This window comes from Palaemon carinicauda, chromosome 21, assembly GCF_036898095.1.
Source record: "Palaemon carinicauda isolate YSFRI2023 chromosome 21, ASM3689809v2, whole genome shotgun sequence".
Classification (NCBI taxonomy): Eukaryota; Metazoa; Arthropoda; class Malacostraca; order Decapoda; family Palaemonidae; genus Palaemon; species Palaemon carinicauda.
Genome location: NC_090745.1, coordinates 56,035,940 through 56,057,034, shown reverse-complemented (window position 1 = coordinate 56,057,034; position 21,095 = coordinate 56,035,940). Strand labels below are relative to the sequence as shown.

General features: G+C 34.2%; 1 protein-coding gene across 1 annotated transcript in view; it reads right to left on the bottom strand.

Annotated features, from left to right (window-relative positions):
* Window positions 1-10,307: 10,307 nt before the first annotated feature.
* LOC137614911 (diacylglycerol kinase eta-like) overlaps window positions 10,308-21,095 on the bottom strand; it is a 773,025-nt gene continuing 762,237 nt past the window's right edge. Inside the window, exon 22 of the mRNA XM_068344565.1 lies at window positions 10,308-13,604. The gene's annotated coding sequence lies outside the window, so the exon portion shown is untranslated. The remainder of the gene's footprint in view (window positions 13,605-21,095) is intronic.

Below are 21,095 nucleotides of genomic sequence, written 5' to 3'. Positions count from 1 at the left end.
TTTTCCATTCTTTATTCAGTTCTTCATTTATTTCTGACCATTTTATATTCTTACTGTAAAAATTATATTTTCCATATCCTTCCCCAAGTTTTGTGCTTTTATTAATTCTGCGATCACTTGCTTTGGAATGAACTATCAATTCTATGACATTGTGGTCTGAGATTCCCGTGTTATACACTATTATTTCTTTAACATAATTCACCTCATTCACAAATACTAGATCTAGGACATTTTCCTTTCTTGTTGGAATGTGGTTTATTTGTTGCATATTATGTTCTAATAGCATATCTTGAAGCTTTTCAAATTGCCTCTTATCTTCTGCACTATTATTAATCTCTTTTTTATATGTATACATACAACTACTTTCTTCTATCCGTTCTTTCCAATCCACGAAAGGAAAGTTAAAATCTCCGGATAGGAGTATATTCCAGTCTTTATGGTTTCTACATATATCATCTATTTTTTCTACTATTATGTCAAACTCCTTAGTATTTGGGGGTCTGTAAACTACAATATTCACTAGTTTTTCAAATTCAAATTCTACCGCAATCAATTCACATTCTGTGTTGCTGTATTTTTCAAAGACTTTTCCTTGATTTATGTCTCTTCCATATATTGCGGTTCCCCCTTGATTCCTATTTTTTCTGTCTGATCTATAAGTTTGGAAACCCTTTATCTGGTCATCACTGCCAGGGAAGAGAGAGAGAGAGAGAGAGAGAGAGAGAGAGAGAGAGAGAGAGAGAGAGAGAGAGAGAGAGAGAGAGAGAGAGAGAGATTATTATTGTTTGTATTGCTACAGTAGTCTATGCTAAGAAGTCAGATATGGTACTCAAACAAAAAATACACACCAAAGAAAGTGGAAATCCCCAACGGTGTTTTTTGCATCTTATGAAGCAAATACTTATTCTGAATTATGGTAGGATAAGCATTTAAATCAACCTAAACAAGGAAAAACCAAACATGATTTTCCAGATAGCAGTTCAGTCTGGATTTTGAGCATTTTTTTCCTATGCAAAACAGCATTGGTTCCTACCAGTGTCTGAGTGGGGAGGGCAGCGCAAACAGAATCTACCTTGAAAACCACGAACTGCAAAATGAAATACTCATGTGCAAAGTCTTAGTTGTCTTTAAATGTATTTTAAAATAAGTGTGTTGCAATGTACTACTTTGTATTTACCTGAACTATTATTCTTACTAATAACATTAATTACAGGCAATACAATGTTCTGGCAACTGAATCAAATTCTAATCCTAATCCACATAATAGTATTATATAATTTCTAAACTCTTTGCAATGACACACAACTGGGACAAGTTGATGTGGGGCTCCTCACTCAATGCCCTTCTGAAAGAGAATACTTTTAAAGGACTATGATATCTTGAAAAAACCGCTATTCAGGAGATATCTCACCGAGGAAGGATTCGGTCTTGAGTTCTGAAAAACAACTCCATAAGAAGAGAGCTCTGCACTGTTCATCATCAAGCTCATGAACTTCCTCAAGAAGTGAATAAAGCTATCTAGCGCTGGTGAGACTTTTGAAGAGCTCCAACAGCTGCCTCCAATGCACTTGAAGTTCACCTGAAGGAAAAGCTCTTGCAAACCTGGATGACCTGGCCAAGGCAGCAGAGCAGTACCTCATAGCCCATGGAACTGAGCTGTCTAAGAAGGCCAAAGTAAGTAAAAAGGCTGTTTTTTAGCCAACCAAGTACAGTAATACCTTGAGATACGAGTTTAATCCATTCCTGGACCGAGCTCGTATATCAATTTGCTCATATCTCAGATGAATTTTCCCCATATAGAATTACTAAAAAAAATTTATCACTTCCCACCCTCTGAAAAAAAACTCTAAAAACAGTATATTTCAGTGAAAAAACATGTTTTTAATTGTTGTAATCAATATCCTTCGCTAACAAAATAACAAATAGCTTTGAACTGGTTATGATGTTCAATAAAATGTAACATTATTATGGAGTTCTTACCTTCGAGGCAGACGGTAGCGGCTAACGACGGTGTGTGCAGAGGAGGAGGAGGGAAAGAGGACGGGGAGGAGAGAGACTTGGCGGCAACAGTTCGGTAATCAACACTTTTGTAACACTACGTAACATAACCTTAACTTTAAATTCAACTGAAATGAAATTAGCAACTTTAAATTTAACTTAAATGAGATTAGCAACTGTATACACACTTAAAAATAAAATGTTAATTCTACGTTATACTATACTTATTTCTACATTTTGTTTTCATTTTAATTTTTTTACTTTTCTTCTTCCGGCTTGGCTCTTTTTGCCTCGCTTTCACCTGCACTTTTTGACGGCCTTTTTAAAAGGAACCTATCTAGGGATGTTTGCTTTTGTCTCCTCTTCAAAATGTTGCAAAAATTAAGCACGCAAGTGTCGTCACAATAGGCTAACTCATGACCACTCGCCAACTTCTCCGGGTGCCTCTTTTTCATAGAATTATAAAACTCCTGCCACTTCGCTAACATGTCTTTGATTTCTGCTGTAGAAAGGCGGCCCTCGTCTTCTACCTCCTCCTCGCTACTGAGCTCCTGCAACACTTATGAATGTTGCATCTCCTGGAGCTCTATCAATTCCTGTGTTGTGAGCTCTTCCTGAAGCTCCTCGACAATATCGTTCATGTCTGCCTCGTCTAACTCCAGCCACTGGACTTTCCAAGAGACACGATTTCATCCATCACAACAGGTTCGGGGTCATCAGGAGACTAAGGAGAAGATCCTCAGCGAGTTCTACTGACCTGGAATGGATGGTGACATAACAAGGTTCTGCAGGTCCTGTAACATCTGCCAGAAGACCACCAGTAAAGGTAGGGTGACGAAAATACCTCCTGAGAAGCTTCTAATTATTGATACCTCATTCAAGAGGGTGTCTGTGGATATAATTATTATTTTAATTATTATTATAATAATAATAATAATAATTATTATTATTATTATTATTATTATTATTATTATTATTATTATTATTATTACTATTATTATTATTATTACTTGCTAAGCTACAACCCAAGCTGGAAAAGCATGAGGTTATAAGACCAAGAGAGCAACCGGGAAAAAATAAAAATGAAGAGGCCCGTGCCAACAAGAATAGTTGGCTGTAATACACCGGGAAAGTAGCCCAGTGAGGAAAGGAAACGAGGAAAAATAAAATATTTTCAGAACAGTAACACCTAAAGAAATAAGTGTGCAGTCTTTAGTAACTGCTAATTAAGATCTAGTAATAGTTCCAATGTGGTCAGAGCATCGTGAGATTACAGAAATTGGTAAGATCGGTCCACCATCTAGAAAAGGACAAATGTTCATCCTGATGCTGTGCCTTTGAAAAACATTGACACAGAGTCGGTTGTTGAAGTCTTGATAGATACGAGTTTGCTCAGCAGGGTAGGGGTGCCTGAAAAAATATTAAGTGACTTGGAGCACTTTTCTTTTGATTGCATGATGGAAGTGACTCGACTCCTCAATATCTAACAACTTACAACAGTGTCATACTGTCCGATGTGTAATGAATTGGTAGAAAAGTTTAATGTAACTTCAAAATAAATGCTAAAAAATCTGTCATGAAAAAAAGTCTAAACAGTTGCATCGGTATATCAAAGCTGCATTGTTTGCATACATAGAAGTACCACAGGAGTTGACAGTGTTCTCCCCCTTTGACATGCTATAAGGAAAATCTGTGGGAGGACTATGGACAATAGACATTAAATAGTTCGAAGTCAAGAGTGGCTATCAATATGTCTTAGACCTCAAGGAAAAGATGAAAGAGACCATGAGACTGGCAAATGAATCACTTCAACTGTATTACCCGTTGAGATACTACCACTAGAGAGTTATGGGGTCTTTTGACTGTCCAGATAGTACTACATTGAAGCCATCTTTCTGGTTACAGTTCATTTCCCTTTGCCTATACACTCACACACCGCATAGTCTGGCCTATTCTTTACATATTCTCCTCTGTCCTCATACACCTGACAACACTGAGATTACCAAACAATTCTTCTTATTGCACTGTAATTGTTCAGTGGCCACTTTCCTCTTTGTAAGGGTAGAAGAGACTCTTTAGCTATGGTAAGTAGCTCTTCTAGGAGAAGAACACTCCAAAATCAAACCATTGTTCTCTAATCTCTGTACCATGGTCTTCCGCTGTCTTGGATTAGCGTTCTCTTGCTTGAGGGTACACTCGGACACACTGTTCTATCTTATATCTTATTTCTCTTCCTCTTCCTCTTGTTTTGTTAAAGTTTTTACAGTTTATAAAGTGTTATTTATTTTAATAATGTTGCTTTTCTTAAAATATTTTATTTTTCCTTGTTCCCTTTCCTCACTGAGCTTTTTTCCCAATTGGAGCCCCTGGGCTTATAGCAGCCTGCTTTTCCAAATAAGGTTGTAGCTTAGCAAGTAATAATAATAATAATAATAATAATAATAATAATAATTATAATAATAATAATAATAATAATAATAATAATTATAATAATAATAATAATAATAATAATAATGTTGTCGGCTCAATGGCGATACAAGCATTACTAAGATACGAAATCCCGGCCTTGAAGTCTTTAGGTAGGTGACCAAGCACTTATATTGTTCCCTACAGATAGCAATAAGGTATTCATACAGTGGAGAGGTCCATTTAATGTAGAGAAGGTTGTGAGCTAGAATTATGCTCTGCGTGTATTAAAAGAAATGTTGCACAGTATTGCATTGGTAGAACATGTTTAACCATAGTTCATAAATGTAGTATCGTATGCTATGACGAATTTAATCATTAATTAATTGTCCTACAGTTATGATGTGATTCTTCTTACTTCTGTATTACAATAGGATTCAATCTTTTATAGAGTTGTTACTGTAGAGCAGATATGTAGACTAGAGCAAGATTAAACGTATTTTAATAAGAAATCTCTCTGATTTATCCCATCTAACTACTGTATAATTATTTCAGTTATGTTTGAGGGCAGTATTTAACTTCAGTATCTTCAAAGAGCAGTAGTCGAACTCTCCAAAACGTGGAAGAGTTGGGAAGGAAGCCAAAACAAGTATTCAAAAGTCAAGGGTTAATAAAGCTGATGAATAAGAAAGGATAATACCATGGCTAAGTCACTAGTGAATGAGTTCCCAAGACATCCCCCAACACCTATTCAAGATTAAATATGGGGGCGGAAGCTTCAGTCGCAGGAGGGAACAAAGGGTTTACCCCAGGTACAGAAGAAAACTCTTACTTGGGGTGGGATGAGGCCATCTCTGCTTGGGCCATGTTATAAAATTTACAATGTATACAAAATTAAAATGTGGAAAAAACAATCAATAAATATGTGTATAATATTCAGCTACCAATCATATCCTTCTCATTGGTTAATTCCCACAATTAACCCATTGATGTGAATTAGTTATAGGTCCAAGGTATAATATTATTTAAACTCTTTTAACCTAAATGAGGTTGGTGTCTAAATACTTATGACATAAAATGTTAGCCTATGAGGTGAATTGTAAAGTCCAATTACCGCAGTTGTTTACATAGGAATTGAACTCCAGTCACAACTTGCCGCCAGACGCTCAAAACACACAGGTAAAGTGGTAACAAGACAGTTCAACCTGAACACTCCCATGCGGTTACAACAACGCAGGCAGAACGGTTATACGCCAATAACTGTAAGACTATTTAGCCTAAAACCTTATCCTCGAGATCAAAATTTAGGTTTAATGAGAAATATATGACAACGTGATAATATTCCTAAAGTGTAAAGGAGATAGTAAACAAAACCTAAACATTTATACAATTGATGTTATAAAAGGTTGGGTGTACTTGGGTCGTATGGCGAAAATTATAAGCATTTCCCGGCTACGCTACTCCAAAAGTAATAACTGCAATTTAGACTTGTTAAACAATATGATAATCAAAAGAAACAAAGAGAAAATGACAAACATTTTAAACTAAATCACTCTGATGTTGCCATGAAATAACCATAAAGTTAATTCATCTGGTGTGTGACAAAATCTCAAGTAAACATCACCTAGGGACGAAAAAATTTAGTACATTTATCACACAAACTCTATCACTAAGAAAAAAGAATAAGAAAATCAGGAAGTTAACAACCAACTGTACCTAACTAAAATAAAGGTTGAAGATGATACCTGACTGGTAAATCAGTAGGAGCTTGCTGAAAAGAACGTCCTCATGCATTCGCTGATGAATTCAAAAGATGTTAGTTGAGCACATACTAGCCACCAGGTACCCTCAACTCCTGTATCAGTATTAGTTTTAGGCAATATGTCATTATGTTTGACGTATTTTACCATAAGAGCAAATTCAAGTGATCTTGAATCCGTAGGCCTTTCTTATACTCACTTAGGCCCTGGAGCAGGGAGGAAAATATTTCTTTGGTATTTTCTTGTCGTATTGGATTCCATGTTCCAGCCTTTCACAGGAAAATTCTTGGAGAATACAGAACATTACCCCGAAAATCTAAATATTACTACTGATGGCTATATTAATGTACTAAAGAAATGTGCCAATAGGACATATGAAATAAATGACAGGTAATTTGACTTTTTAGAATAAGTACATCCACAAAACGAAGAAAGAAAAATTAGAAATGTAATAAAAAGAAAACGACAAGAATGAATTTCATGTGCTAAGTAATTTGGATGTGTAATCTAAAACGCTTTCCTAATCAGATTCACAGTTGGGTTTTCTTATCAAAATAATCACCACTTCGACTTTGTATGAATTATGTATATAGTAAAACAAAAGAGGCGTACAGAGGGTAGCTCAGAAACCAAAGATATTAACACAGAAATCATACCTAAAATGTAGGTTTTTACAGGTTTTGTAAATTCCAACATTTTACTTGAATTTGAAAGCAATAAAACTATACTCCTTTCATTGAAAAACACATAAATGGATGTTTCAAAGGAAGAGAATCTTTGGCAACTTAAGCATATATTAGCTAAGAATAGTGATACAGAAATAGCATAGCATGGCTTTCTGACTAATAACTAATAAGGCTTAACAAATCTACGAGTGAAAGGTATCTATAAGGCCTAACAAGATCATTTTTTTTATATAAAAAAACTATACGGTACTTAATTTGAAATGTGAAAATAAAAAAATCTTTAAAGTTTTCAAGATTAAGCCTATGGTTTTACTGGAGCTCATCACTTTGGTACAAAACAAGCAAGAAAATATTTCCTAGGTTACGGCTCATTTTTCCGTTGGCTACACATACACCGTATAGTCTTCTAATTCTTTATACGTTTTCCTCTTTCCTCATACACCTGACAACACTAAGGTAATCAAACAATCTTAATTCAAGGGGTCAAGTACTACACTGTCATTGTTCAGTGATCTACTTTCCACTTGTAAGAATAAAAGAGACTCTTTAGCTTTAAGAAGTTTCTCTTCTAGGACACTCCAAAATTAAACCATTGTCCTCTAGCCTCTGTACCATGGTCTTCCACAGTCTTGGGTTAAAGATCTCTTACTTGAGAGTTCACTCAGGCACACTATTTTCTGTTTTCTATTCCTCTTGTTTTTTTTTAATTGTGTGTTGGGCACGCTTAATAGAAGGGCTATGGATGCCTCATGGTTTATTAAGAGGTTGACTTTCCTGTTTCTTTTTCTTCCTCTCTGCTATTCCTTCTAATAACCATTGTTACTGTCCTCCCTTCACTTGAAGGGAATATCCTGGAGGGTACTAAGCCTAGCATGGTGTGTCGGCTCTACCAAGTTGACCAGTTTTATCCTACATTTTATCTTTAGTCTATGGATTGTATGAGTCACTTCATATATCTTTAGTTGATTTCTTACCATTAAGGTTAAGATACAAGATGATAGAAAGGCCTCTTGTTCTTGTTGGTGATTTCAACCCACACAATAGCCAGTGGTTAAATTTAGTTTCTCCAACTGACCGCCATGGCTTAAGAGCTTCGGACTTTGCCTCTGAATAGAGCTGTGAGCAAATCATAAGTAAAGGTCTGGTAATTGCTTGGACCTAGTACACACAGTCTCCCTTGATTTTATAACAAGTAAAGTTGGTTCCACAGTTGGGACATCTGATCAAATACGACTCCTTTCAAATTTTAGCTGTAATTCTTGATTGCAAATTTACTTTTGAGAAACACATTCGGTCCGTTTCTTCTTCAATTGCACAAAAAAATGGCTTATTGAAAAAGCCTTTTAAGATTTTTTTGAGATAATCATATTCTGAGGAAGTGTTTTAATTCGTCCATTTTACCTTGCTACAAGTAATGTTCCACAATCTGGTCTTCAGCTGCAGACTCTCCTCTTTTTATGTTGGACAAGAACTCACGGTCTATTATATATCTTATTCCGGATCTAGTTATTAATCTATAGCATCGTTATCCAATTAGTTCTCTATGCATCTTGCAAAAGATTTTTCATAATTCTGACCATGCTTTGCAATCAGAGCTTCCCAGACTTTACCACCCTGTACGTAGGAATAGGTATGCACTTGATTCTAAGTCACGTCTTCTCCATCATAAGGATCAATACTACACAGTATTCTATACGTTTTATACCAGCTGTGACCAGATTGTGGAATGATTTTCCTATTTGGTCAGCTGAATCAGTGGCACTTCAGAAGTTCAAACTGGCATCAAGTGGTTTCGATGTTGAACAGGCTGACACAAGTCTCTTTTATAGTTTATATACGACAGATAAAATTTAACATTGTTACTGATCTTAAGATATTCTATTTCAGTTATTTATTACTTCTCTGGTAGTTTATTTATTTCCTTGGCCTTATAACGCCCTGTTTTTCCTACTAGAGTTGTAGCTTAGCTAGTAATAATAAAAATAGAGTTATAGTTCAGTTTGAAGTTTAGTCCTTGAATAGAAGTGTCTACAATTACTTGGAGAGGATGTAATGGGTTATGTCTGTGAAACTTAGATGCTCTTAAAAATCTCTTGTGTGTTTCTACTAAATATTAATTATTGCCATACTAAAACTGTATAGGTACTAAGATGGGACAATATGATTAATCGTGTCCAAGTACTAGTGTGGGATGATGAAACCAGGTAAGAAAACACTATGCCTGAATAACCCTACTTGTTAATCTCTTTGGGAATTTGGGATAACTGGGATAAGGTTGTGGAATACATATTATTAGCTTACTATATATGGTTTTAGTCAGAGGTTGGCATATTAGTCAAAATTGATAGGAATGGCTATTTCATCTGACATTTTGCCTTTGAGTTACATTTTTTTTCTCTATATAGTAGAGTACTTATTATTTTTGTTAAGGTTGTTTTCAACGTTTTGGTATAGAGATTGTGGCCAGATATCCTTAATTCTCTATTTGAATGACTTTACAATTACTGTAAATAAGTTATGATTAAATAGAGTTCAGGAATTTAATGCACATACTATATGCACTTTAACTTTATTAGAGGAAAGTCCCCCCTTAGGATCTATGAATAAAGATCTCTTTAATAACTTCCTTTAGCCAGAGTTTTGCCAACTATTCTGAACATTAACCCAACACATAAAGTTCCCTTTTTCCTGAGTTACCACTAAACCTAAATAGAAGACAATTGGCTGGGTTTTAGTAATGTAAAAGCAATAAAAGAAAAGATTGTATCCAACTGGCATTATCTGATGTGCATACTTTTAAACAATAATCGATGAACCTCAATGACACAATAGCTGACTCGAGAGCTAAGAGAATGAATAAACTGCTATTAAAAAAATTCTTATTATTAACTCAATAAAATATGGAACTTTTTCAGTGCAAAGCTACTCCAAATATTAATTAATAAACGTAAAACTGAGGATGGAATAACCTTTCAACTAAAAGTTTTGTCTAAAAGACCAACCAGGAATTAATTCTCTACTACTTCTAGCACTACTACAATCAAGTATTGAAGCAAAATAAGAAATAAACCTAAAAAAGTCATGAATATTTTCCAAACATTTCTATTACTCCATTAAAGGACACACAAAGTCATGCTACAAACATCCAAAGAAACTACTACTGTTTGGCCACAAATGTGGAAATCATAATTATGATAATTATAAGACGTACAGTTAACATAGTTATCTAAATATTCTGCATCACTTAAATTTTCCTTTCCAAAATACCATATTGCAACAATATGGGATTAACATAGCTGCCTAAATATCCCATGCTATTTACATTTTTTTGCTTGACATACATGGCATCTATTTTCTTTGAATACAGATCATTGACAGTAAAAACGAAGAAAAGCTAGATTTAGATCACTATCAAATTCTAATCAATTGTTATATGGAGCAAAATTAATATGACAGATTTTCACTATATTATTTCATTAATTTTCATACAATTTGGCTAGCAGTCACTCAAACGGAAAGTAATGTAACCTATTTGGATGAGGTAATTGGTAGTATAATGAATGGGAACAAATTATGAATAATATTTTTGAAACATAAAAAGTAACAGCGATAAAAGATATGCGTAATGCTTTGAATATTTTAACATCACAGAAGTTCTTAACACTGAGTTATTACAATGTATTTATACACAGTCCTATTAAGAAACCGATTTAACAAGTCATTGAAAATCATCTTATCAATAAATTAAAGTTTTGGGGTAAACCTGGTCAGGTAAAAGTTACACCAAAACTGAAAATAAGTGATGGGAATAATTGATATATTAAAGACAGGGAATAGGTGGTCAGTAGTAATTACATTCCTCTTTTACAGAAGACAGTGAAGCATATAAAATGGTGTTACAGACTTGTCCATTTACAGTAATGCTACATGCCTCAAATTGTTAAACTATTTCAAATATTCACATTTTGGAATTAGATAGATTGCAATGTAATGCTGAGATCATTTCTAACAGGTGTCATCAACAGACCATGAAGACGGTTACCTAATTTAAATTGTTTTGCATTTAACAAAATTTCTATATAAGGGCTACTCTTAGAAATCACATTTTTATAAACACAAATACATCAAAATGGTTCAAGAAAATGTTTTATACTTCTCATTGGAAACAGTATATGCTTCACAGATTTAAATCCAACACTCAATAGTTTAAGAGCACTTACCATGTCTCTCAATACTGTGTAATAATTATAGGAACATGTCTCTACTGTCCAACTATCCTACAAAGATTTTGAATTCTTTCGAAAATTCATTTCACAGACACATGGATAAATAACACTAAATGTAGTCTTTTTTACCTTGGTACAAGAGAATGAAGTGGGATGTATTCTAAAAGGTATGATAATAATAAATAAATAAAACCCAATGCATAGAGCCTTCTACAATATTTTTAAGGGCCTCACAATTACACTCTACTGAAGTATATATGCATAGATGTAGACATGGAATGTGAATATTCTAAAACTATTGTGATTTCTATCAACACTATTAATATATAGTTCAAATATGGATTTATTTGCAGCAGTAAGAAACTGTAACAAATAATCAGATCAATGCAAACTAAAGGGTGATGCAAAAAAGCTTTCCTGATCTGCAATCATAAATGGAAGAGGAACGGATTTCTTACTGCAGATCCCCACTATCAATCAGATATCTCAAATTTGTGTGATTAGGAGGTGGATCTACAGAAGAAAAAACTTATCATTAGAACTTTGAAATACTTGAGGAACATCAGAAGAAAATGATGGCAGAGTTTTATTATCATATGAACACTGGCCTCCATAAAATTGTGATTTTCATTAAACAATGAAAAGAAAATTGCAAAGAATTTTCATAAAGAAAGTACAGTACATACAGATAATTTTCACAGACTGATTACATACGGGCATCTGTAAAGATGTAGAGTAATAGTGTTGATCTGTCTAACTAAACACGATAGATTAATGGGACAAAGATGAATATCTTTTTTATATCATCTGTGGAGTCATAAATCGGATTTAATCAATCTGCAGGGCTATTACATCGCAACATATATAATATGGCAGCAGAGGAAAGAATGCAGGCATCCAAGGATTATTCAATTTAATAAAGGGACCAAAAGCATCAGCCTGGGGATGATGAAATATTTACTGACATCTCGCTACCTAAATTTAAAGGCTAAAATGAAATCATACTTGTTCAAGACCCTTTTTAACGGTTCCAGGGACAAAGGAGAGGAAATCTGATTCCTTATCTCATACAGTGTATGAGTTACTTGAGAAGAAATTTAAGGTTCAATTGCTCCCCTGCAAGTGGATAATCTAAGCATAAACTCCCATAGAAAGACTCCTCAAGTTTTAGTGGAAGTTCTAATATGGGTACCATTTACAAGAAAAATAAAATGATCTTACTTGGAAAAAGGACTTTGCAAGAAGAAATGCTATAATATGCACCTCAATGTGAAAATTCTAAATCCTGTTTATATCCAACAGACTAGACCATATCCATGCATTAATATCTAATAAGATAAAAGGAAATACATATTATCAACGACTAGAACATATTAACGCATTAATATCTAACAAGATCAAAGGAAGCACATGTTATCAAAACTTGACGATGCTCATTTGCTAAGAGAAGGAGACGAGGTTGAATGTTCTTTACTTGGATTATCTGTAAAGATTGAACTGCATTATCTCTGGTGTCTGGTGATAAGGGTTTGACTGAAAAAGAAGCTTAGGTGTCTTGGAAGTAAGCATAGTAAGAACGGGTAAAATAAGTCCAACTTTCTCAGAATAATAAAAAATAAGACAGTATTCTTCCCTGCTTAAGAAAAGCACTACAATTCCCAATGTTACCGTGCTAAGTGGTAGATTTTGCCAACAGATTCGTATTATGCAGCACATATTTCAAAGATTTTGGAATGCAAAATCTTTTGATATATAAATCATAAATTATTTATTATGACTATTAAAACTAAGAGATTTACCAACCTAATCAGTCAAGCTCGACTCTTACAGAGCTGGTCAAATTAAATGATTATAAGGGAACCTATTTCAAATGCCTCTTTTGGTGGAAAATCTGGTTTAAAAAGCCATAGTCTCCCATTACCTCAACAAAAGCTTCGTACATGAAAGGTCGGTTCTACCTGTTGAAGGTTGCTCCTTAAGGCAGATAAGACAACTAACAAATGAAAAAGTTGTGGTATCAACCAAATTATGTTTACATATGATTGATGAAATAAATTCTTGGAAAAATTGTTTTCAGCTTGTATGTCTACAAAAGCAATGCAAGAAGAAAATGGAAAACAGTCGCCATGTCACATAATGTACTTGACCTCAATGATAAATTCTTCATTTTTCATTGTTACAAAGAAATTGTTCCTCTTAAAGACAAGGCTAAGGGAAACCAATGCCATGCAATACATTTGGCTAGACTGGAATATTGACAGCTCTTGATCTGTGGGCCTGAAGCTCAAGCCATATCAATACCTTAATCATTTTTAAAATAAAAGTATGAACTTATTGCCTCCATGAGGTAAGGATGAGGGTTTCAGGAAGAGGGACCAATAGTTAACTGCTGAATCATCAACAGCCACTGCTTGGTGTCCCCACCCGTGCCATAGCTTGAATTAAGAGGGTGCTTGAGTGCCGATCGTATGCTGGTATCTTGTGACTGCAAAATGAACTTTGTCTTACCTCTGCTACTCATAGGCGACCTTTAAATAATAATAGGTGCACATTAGGTGGAATATGTTTAGAAGGGATAAGTAAGGTGAGAAAGAGTTCTGATACCCTAATACTGTAATACTCTATGAGAATGATTCACCATCAAAAGGTGAGAAAACAAGTTCTGTTCTACTATTATGTAAATGCCACAGCTCGCATATAATGTAGTATTGTTGATCTCCCGTTCCAGAGACAAAGGAAAGCATAACATTCTGTGCACCAAATTATGGGTGTCAGGAGAACAGTCCTTTCCAGCAATTGAAAAACCATTTAGCGAGCTTATTGTTGTTTATTGTGCAACATCTTCTAAAGACTAATTCAAGCACATATTACTTGCTTATTATACAGTTTGCACTTACACATTCTAGACATTGCTCCCTTATGAATAAAGATCCACAAAAAGTTTAGGTAAATGCTACATTTCTACTTATACAATTAGAGTTGAAATAAGAACTTTCCAACAATTAAGCATTGAGCATTTGTGTTCATTCAATATCCATAGGCTGGCTTGAATAATTTCATGACACTTGACAATAGATTCAATATTACAAAAAAAAAAAAAAAATGATAAAAATATGTCCTTTTTTTTTTTTAACTATCCACGATGTTGACTGGTCACTGATCTTTGGTCTAAATGAGATATTTCTTGAATAAAAAATATAGAGACGCTTATCATGTATCAGAAATAAAACAGGCCTATCTTGACATAGAGATGCAAATTCAGTTTGCATTAGACAAATAACTAGCACTGAACACTACCGTAGTAATTGTGAAACTTTGCCCATACTTGTGATTCATGGTTCCACCGTCAAGTTAAGAGATCAAATGTGTACGCATATTTGACTTATTGAAAGGTTAATATCAGGTACTATTGGTTGATAGGTGTGTGTAAATATATATATATATATATATATATATATATATATATATATATATATATATATATATATATATATATATACATATATATATATGTTTATATATATATATATATATATATATATATATATATATATATATATATATATATATATATATATATATATATATAATATATATAATTCACTGTTGCTCTTGACATTTCTAAGGCATATGGCACAAGGCCCTGTTGGCTTTGTGCCTTTAGTTTTACCTTCCATCTCTTAGCTTGCTTAGATCTTTTTTATGAAATCGTTTTAGGCCCATCATTGCTTTCTAAAGAGATGTCTAGTCCCTTTCCCATTTCCAGCAGTGTTCCTTTATGATCTGTTATTTCATTAAAAAAAATAATTTTATTTTCCCGTGCCATTTCCCAATGATTTTTTTTTTTTTGTATTAAATTTTAATACTGCAGCGTCAATTATTTCCGCTAACATTTTGAGTGTGCATATGACTTTGGACTTGTTTTGTAGATATCAGTTCCAATTGTTAAATATGACACAGAGAAATTTGATGTATTATTCATGTCTTGAATCATTTCCTTCATTTCTGTTACTAAAGCTTTATGTTGAACTTATCCATGCTCGTTACGAGATATTCTCTTATGATGAGATTTAATGTAAAGCTGTTTTTTTAATCATTAGTCTTGCTCCTACCAAATCTCTCGATCCTCTACTTCTCTACTATATATATATTTTTTTCACCTTTCTACAAGTACTAATCCAGTAGCAAATCAACTACGCCCAAAATAAAAATTCCTTCTTCTCTCAAGTGCTACTGAAATATTCATCAAGTTATCTTCTCCCATAATAGCTCTCTAGATATCAGTAATCCTCAAATTATATGGCGATTTTCTTTATCATTCCCTTCTATTGACAACTTTTTAAAATATCTTACTTCTTCTGCTTTCCAAGTCATAACCTTCCTCCTCTTTAAAAGTCAGGTCCATCGCTTCCTTAATACTTAAACCCACCTTCCATCCTACAGTCATTTTATTTCTCATTTCAAAGGATCCAGTTTTCCGCAAGTCTCTAAAAATAAGGTTAACTTATGCTGACGCTGGTACCCATTAATATAAAGTTTGATTGAATAAACAAATACCTACTGTTTATAAATATAGACATGCGTAAAATTTGTGTGTGTCTGTGTATGTGTGGGCGTATATTACTCATGTTAACACTTGATGCCAAAATGGCAAAAAATACCCAATTTAATTATAAAAGGCAAATGAAATTGAATGTAACATACCTACTATTTCCTTCGGACCGTGGTACTTTTGCATATTTATACTGTATGACTATGTATATATATATATATATATATATATATATATATATATATATATATATATATATATATATATATATATATATATATATGTATGTATATATACATATGAATACAACACACGCACACACATAATATATATATATATATATATATATATATATATATATATATATATATATATATATATATATATATATATCAAATAAGCCTCGGGATCCGAGTCTCGAGTCGAAATTACGCAAAGACAGTGGCATCTGACCTGCCGGGATTCGAACCCTAGTCCAGGATGTTTGTATGACAGTGACCGTACCATTTAGCTACGAAGAAACATGTTTAAATATATATATATATATATATATATATATATATATATATATATATATATATATATATATATATATATATATATAATTTACATATATAATTCCCTATATATAGTATATACATACAAACAGTAAAACCTTAGCTTAAAATAATTTTACGTCCAGTGTTTCATGAATACAGTGCAGCTTCTAGAAAGGAATTGCATTATTTTATTGTTAAACTTTCATTATCATTCTATAAATATATCGTCCATGTCTCCTTTTAGTCCTAGTTATGTTTCCATGTCACAAGTGTGTTTTATGTCATATAACACTTCACTACTGCATTAGCATAGGCGAGTAACTTTCCTGCTTACATAAAATACTTTATTTAGGTGTAATACGATTTACATAAAACTACGTTGGAGGAATTGATTTCCATTGCAATAAAAGGACCAACTGTGTGTGCATATGTGCATGTATGTACAGTATATACATATACATATACAGTATATATATATATATATATATATATATATATATATATATATATATATATATATATATATATACACACATACACACACGCATATATATATATATATATATATATATATATATATATATATATATATATATATATATACATATATATATATATATATATATATATATATATATATATATATATATATATATATATATATATATATATATATATATACACATATATATGTATATATATACATACACACACACACACATATATATATATATATATATATATATATATATATATATATATATATATATATATATACATATATATATGTATATATATATATATATATATATATATATATATATATATATATATATATATATATATTTATATATATCAACCAGTATTAACTTATTCATCAGATACTTGAAGCCTTACTAAAACCTTAGAAGACAAGCTAGTTACAACTGAAAGAGATATGGAGAGAATAACGGTGGAAATAACACTAAGAGACAGAAAAAGGGCAACATGGATACAATATCAAACTAAAGTAGAGGGTGTTCTAACAAGATGTAACAAAAGAAAAGAAAAAGAAATAGACATTAGCTGGACATATAATGAGAATGCCAGACAAAGATGGACATAAAGAATAAGAAAATGAGTCCCTAAAGATTGTAAAGGAAGGAGAGGAATGAAGAGAAGAAGACGATGGATCGATGAACTAAATAAGTTTGCAAGTGCGGACTAGCACAGAAAGACCATAAACAGACGCAAGTGGAAGGACATGTCTGAGGCCTTCGTTCTGCAGTGGACTAGTAACGGCTGCTGTACAAATTACAGTATCCTCCAGAGAGTATGATATTCTATTATGTTTAGAAACTTTGGTTTCTCAAACGAGGCACTCATTTGAGCTTCTTATTACAAGTTTTAAGAGACCGATAATTTTGAAAAGGGATGCCATTCCCAGGGCAAGGGGAATAGTGGTCATATTAGGAATGAGTGCCCTGCAATGAATATAGATGATATGCAATTCAGGTCATAAAAGTTTGCGGCAAGCATAACAACGTTTATTTGTGTTCTGTCTACCAAAATCCAGACTTGGATGATTCTGTCTTCAATTATCTTCTTATCAGTATGGCTAAGATACAGTAAAGATGATAAAAAGGACTCTTTTGTTCTTGTTGGTAATTTCAACGCTTACCATAGGGAGTAGTTAAATTCTGTTTCTCCAACTGATCACCATGACTTAAGAGCTTTGGGCTTTGCATCTCAATCAGGTTGTCACAAGTCATAAGTGAATGTACTGACTGGTTTGGTAACTGCTTGGGCCTAGTATACACTGACTCTCCTAGTGTTATAAAAAGTAAGGTTAATTCTCCAGTTGGGAAATTTGATCATGCCATAATTTTGTTAGCAATTAAGATTAAACAGCCTATCGTTAATGTGTCATACTCATGTAAGATATGCACACACACACACACACATATATATATATACATATATATATATATATATATATATATATATATATATATATATATATATATATATATATATATATATATATATATATATATCTCGAGCAGTGGAAGGAGATTTTCCTTGATCTTTCCAATTTGAAATGGTCACAATTGTATAAAAGTGTTGAGTCTGTTGGTCTCTTGTATGAGAATCTGGCAATATAATTGATAGGCGTATCCATTCTCGTGCATCAAAATACGAGTAAAAGACAAACCCTGGTTAATTTTTGGAAGAGTAACAGATCTTGAAATAACTATACACGGTTATCTTGCTCAGAGAGTTTATGCTTCAACTGAAAAGAAATACAATTTAACCATAAGAAGAAACCCTCTCTGGTATAACTTATGAACATTAATAATGCTTTACCCTTAATTTAAATCTCCACTCTTTGCTCTAGACCTAATCCTGTGTGCTTTACTTAAAGCATGTGTTCAAAGGAAAGGGCAACCCTTTTGGCTGTTGTGGCTGACAATAAGCAGAGGAATGAGAAACTTGATCTTCCTCATTCCTGTTTTTGTTAGACCAAACTAACTAATTTAACTTTTGAGCTCGTGAAATTAAAACCCTCTTCGTGGACCTTGATGTTTATGAGGTACATACCAATATGGCAATTTTCCTTTGTTTTTTAAAAAGACTGCTAATTTTCTAGCTCAATTTGCTTGTTATTTTCTGATAATTAGCAAGAAGCTCTTTTAGCACTTGTAGAATTGGTAATGATACTCCATTAGGTAAAGTGTTCGTGGTAGCTCTAGCCTAGCTGATCATTGCACAATTTCCATAACTCCCATAGTATCTATAGTGTTTGAATGTCTTTAGGCAAAACGTTGTTTATATAGCAATACCGATGGTAATCATATGTTGCCCCGTTTGCAATCTGTCCTTCGCAAAAGCCTTGGAACATTTAATACCATACTCACAATCTCCAATACTGTAAAAAATCCCTTGATTGTGGTCAGGAAATCTGTATGATTAGCCTTGATTTTAGTGCTGCCTTTGACTATATTAATCATGAGGACCTTGCTTTCAAACTTAAACAGTTGGAAGTGGATCTCTTCTTAGTATCACTATTGATTTTCTTTTTTAAGTAATAGATCACGAAGAGTTGTTGTTGATGGACACCATAATGAGTATAAGAATGTGATATTTTGTGTTCTTAAGGGTAGTGCTCTAGGCCCATATACATATGATACGTGGTTTTGCCTAGAAAACCAGCTCGTTGCATGTACATATGATACTACTCTCTCTGCCTCAATTCGATCCCTGGAATGTAGATCTCGCATTGCTGAATTATTTAATAGACATCTAACTAAAATTAGTGCATGGAAACTCAAAAGTATGATTGGAAGTAGGTCAAGGACCATTGCTCCTCAGCATCCAGACCCCTGCATTAATATCTCTTTAAATGTATACGACTACATTAAAATTATAGGACTAATTCCTAATAGAAAAATTACTTTTGTGAAACACATCTGGTCTGTTTCTTCTTCAATTGCACAAAAACTGGCTTATTAAGAAAGTATTTTAAGATATTTGGTGATCAATCTATTTTGAAGAAGTGTGAACCACCGTGTGTCACACGATCGTACATAGTAACGACAATTCTCTTTTTGTAAATATTATCCTTTGTATCTTCGCTCTCCCATCGCACTGACAGCAACTTGCATGAAACTGTCTGCCTATTTCTCATTATTAACTGCTAACAGAACCGGTTGCCGGTTGGACGAGAAATAGCTGTTGTATTTTGTGACATTCTTGCCGGGACCTAGTCTGTATATATACTCGATGTGTCTGTAATAAGGTACTCAGTTGCTTTCATCCCGCTTTTGAGTCACAACCTACTCTTGGCTCGTCGACTCACTCCTCTCGCCTTTCCCTACCCCTCACTGTTACTATGGCCGCCCCATTGAAATGTTCGTTGTTCGCCAGCGGATTGGTGTTTGCTTGGTTTCAGCGCCCAGAAGTCCAGTTCCGCTCAACCACTAAAGCAGATTATGTTCTCGCGGCGATACCCCAGGACACCTTCCCAGAAATCTTCGACTGGCTTTGTGAACAAGGAGACACCCCAATAGCGTATGACGCCCTCAAAACATACCTTCTGCAGCAGTACTCGCCGTTGCCAGCCGCCCGTATAGCAAAGCTTTTTCAGCTCTCTCAAAGGGCTTCGCTCGCCCAGAGGGAAATGACTAGTATCGCTCGCATGCAACCTGCTGCAGACGGCTCTCCTCGTAAGGTCAACCTACTTCGTGCCCTTTGGGTACGCCGTTAACCCGCACCTGTACGCGCTGCCATACCCAATGTCGATAGTTTACCCATAAAGGACTTAATGATCAAAACCGATGTCCTAATGAACAGCCACTTCACGACCTTCAAGACCGCCACCAATGCCTCCACTCCTGACGAAGAGGACACCTATTCAACGTCAACCGAAGCTGACGTGAATGCCGGAGCGGCGACAAAGCCACCCATCACCCACCACTCACTCGCGCCTCAACCAACGACTTTTACAGCCACTTACTGCCGCCAATCGGCCACAGTTTTCCTACTACCACTCCAGATTTGGGGCTGCCGTGAAGAAATGTGCACGTGTATGTAGGCCTTCGCTCGTGGCGGTGGCTTCCCGTGTTTCTAATCTTTTCTTTTTACATGATGCAGGAACAAGCGTGTGATTTTTGGTAGACACAGGTGCATGTCGTTCTCTTTTTGAAAGGGAACTCTTCAGGACATGACGTAGTCTGTCTACATCCGCCGACGTCAGCTTGGTAGCTGCCAATGGATCTGCAATACCCACCTACGGTTACTATAACCTCAAATTATCGTTTGGAAACGGCTAATTTAATTGGAAGTTTCTTGTTGCTGACGTCACATTGCCAATCCGTGGTGCGGATTTCCTCTCTCATTTCCACCTTCTGTTCGATGTCAGCCACCGACGATTGGTCAACACAGACTCG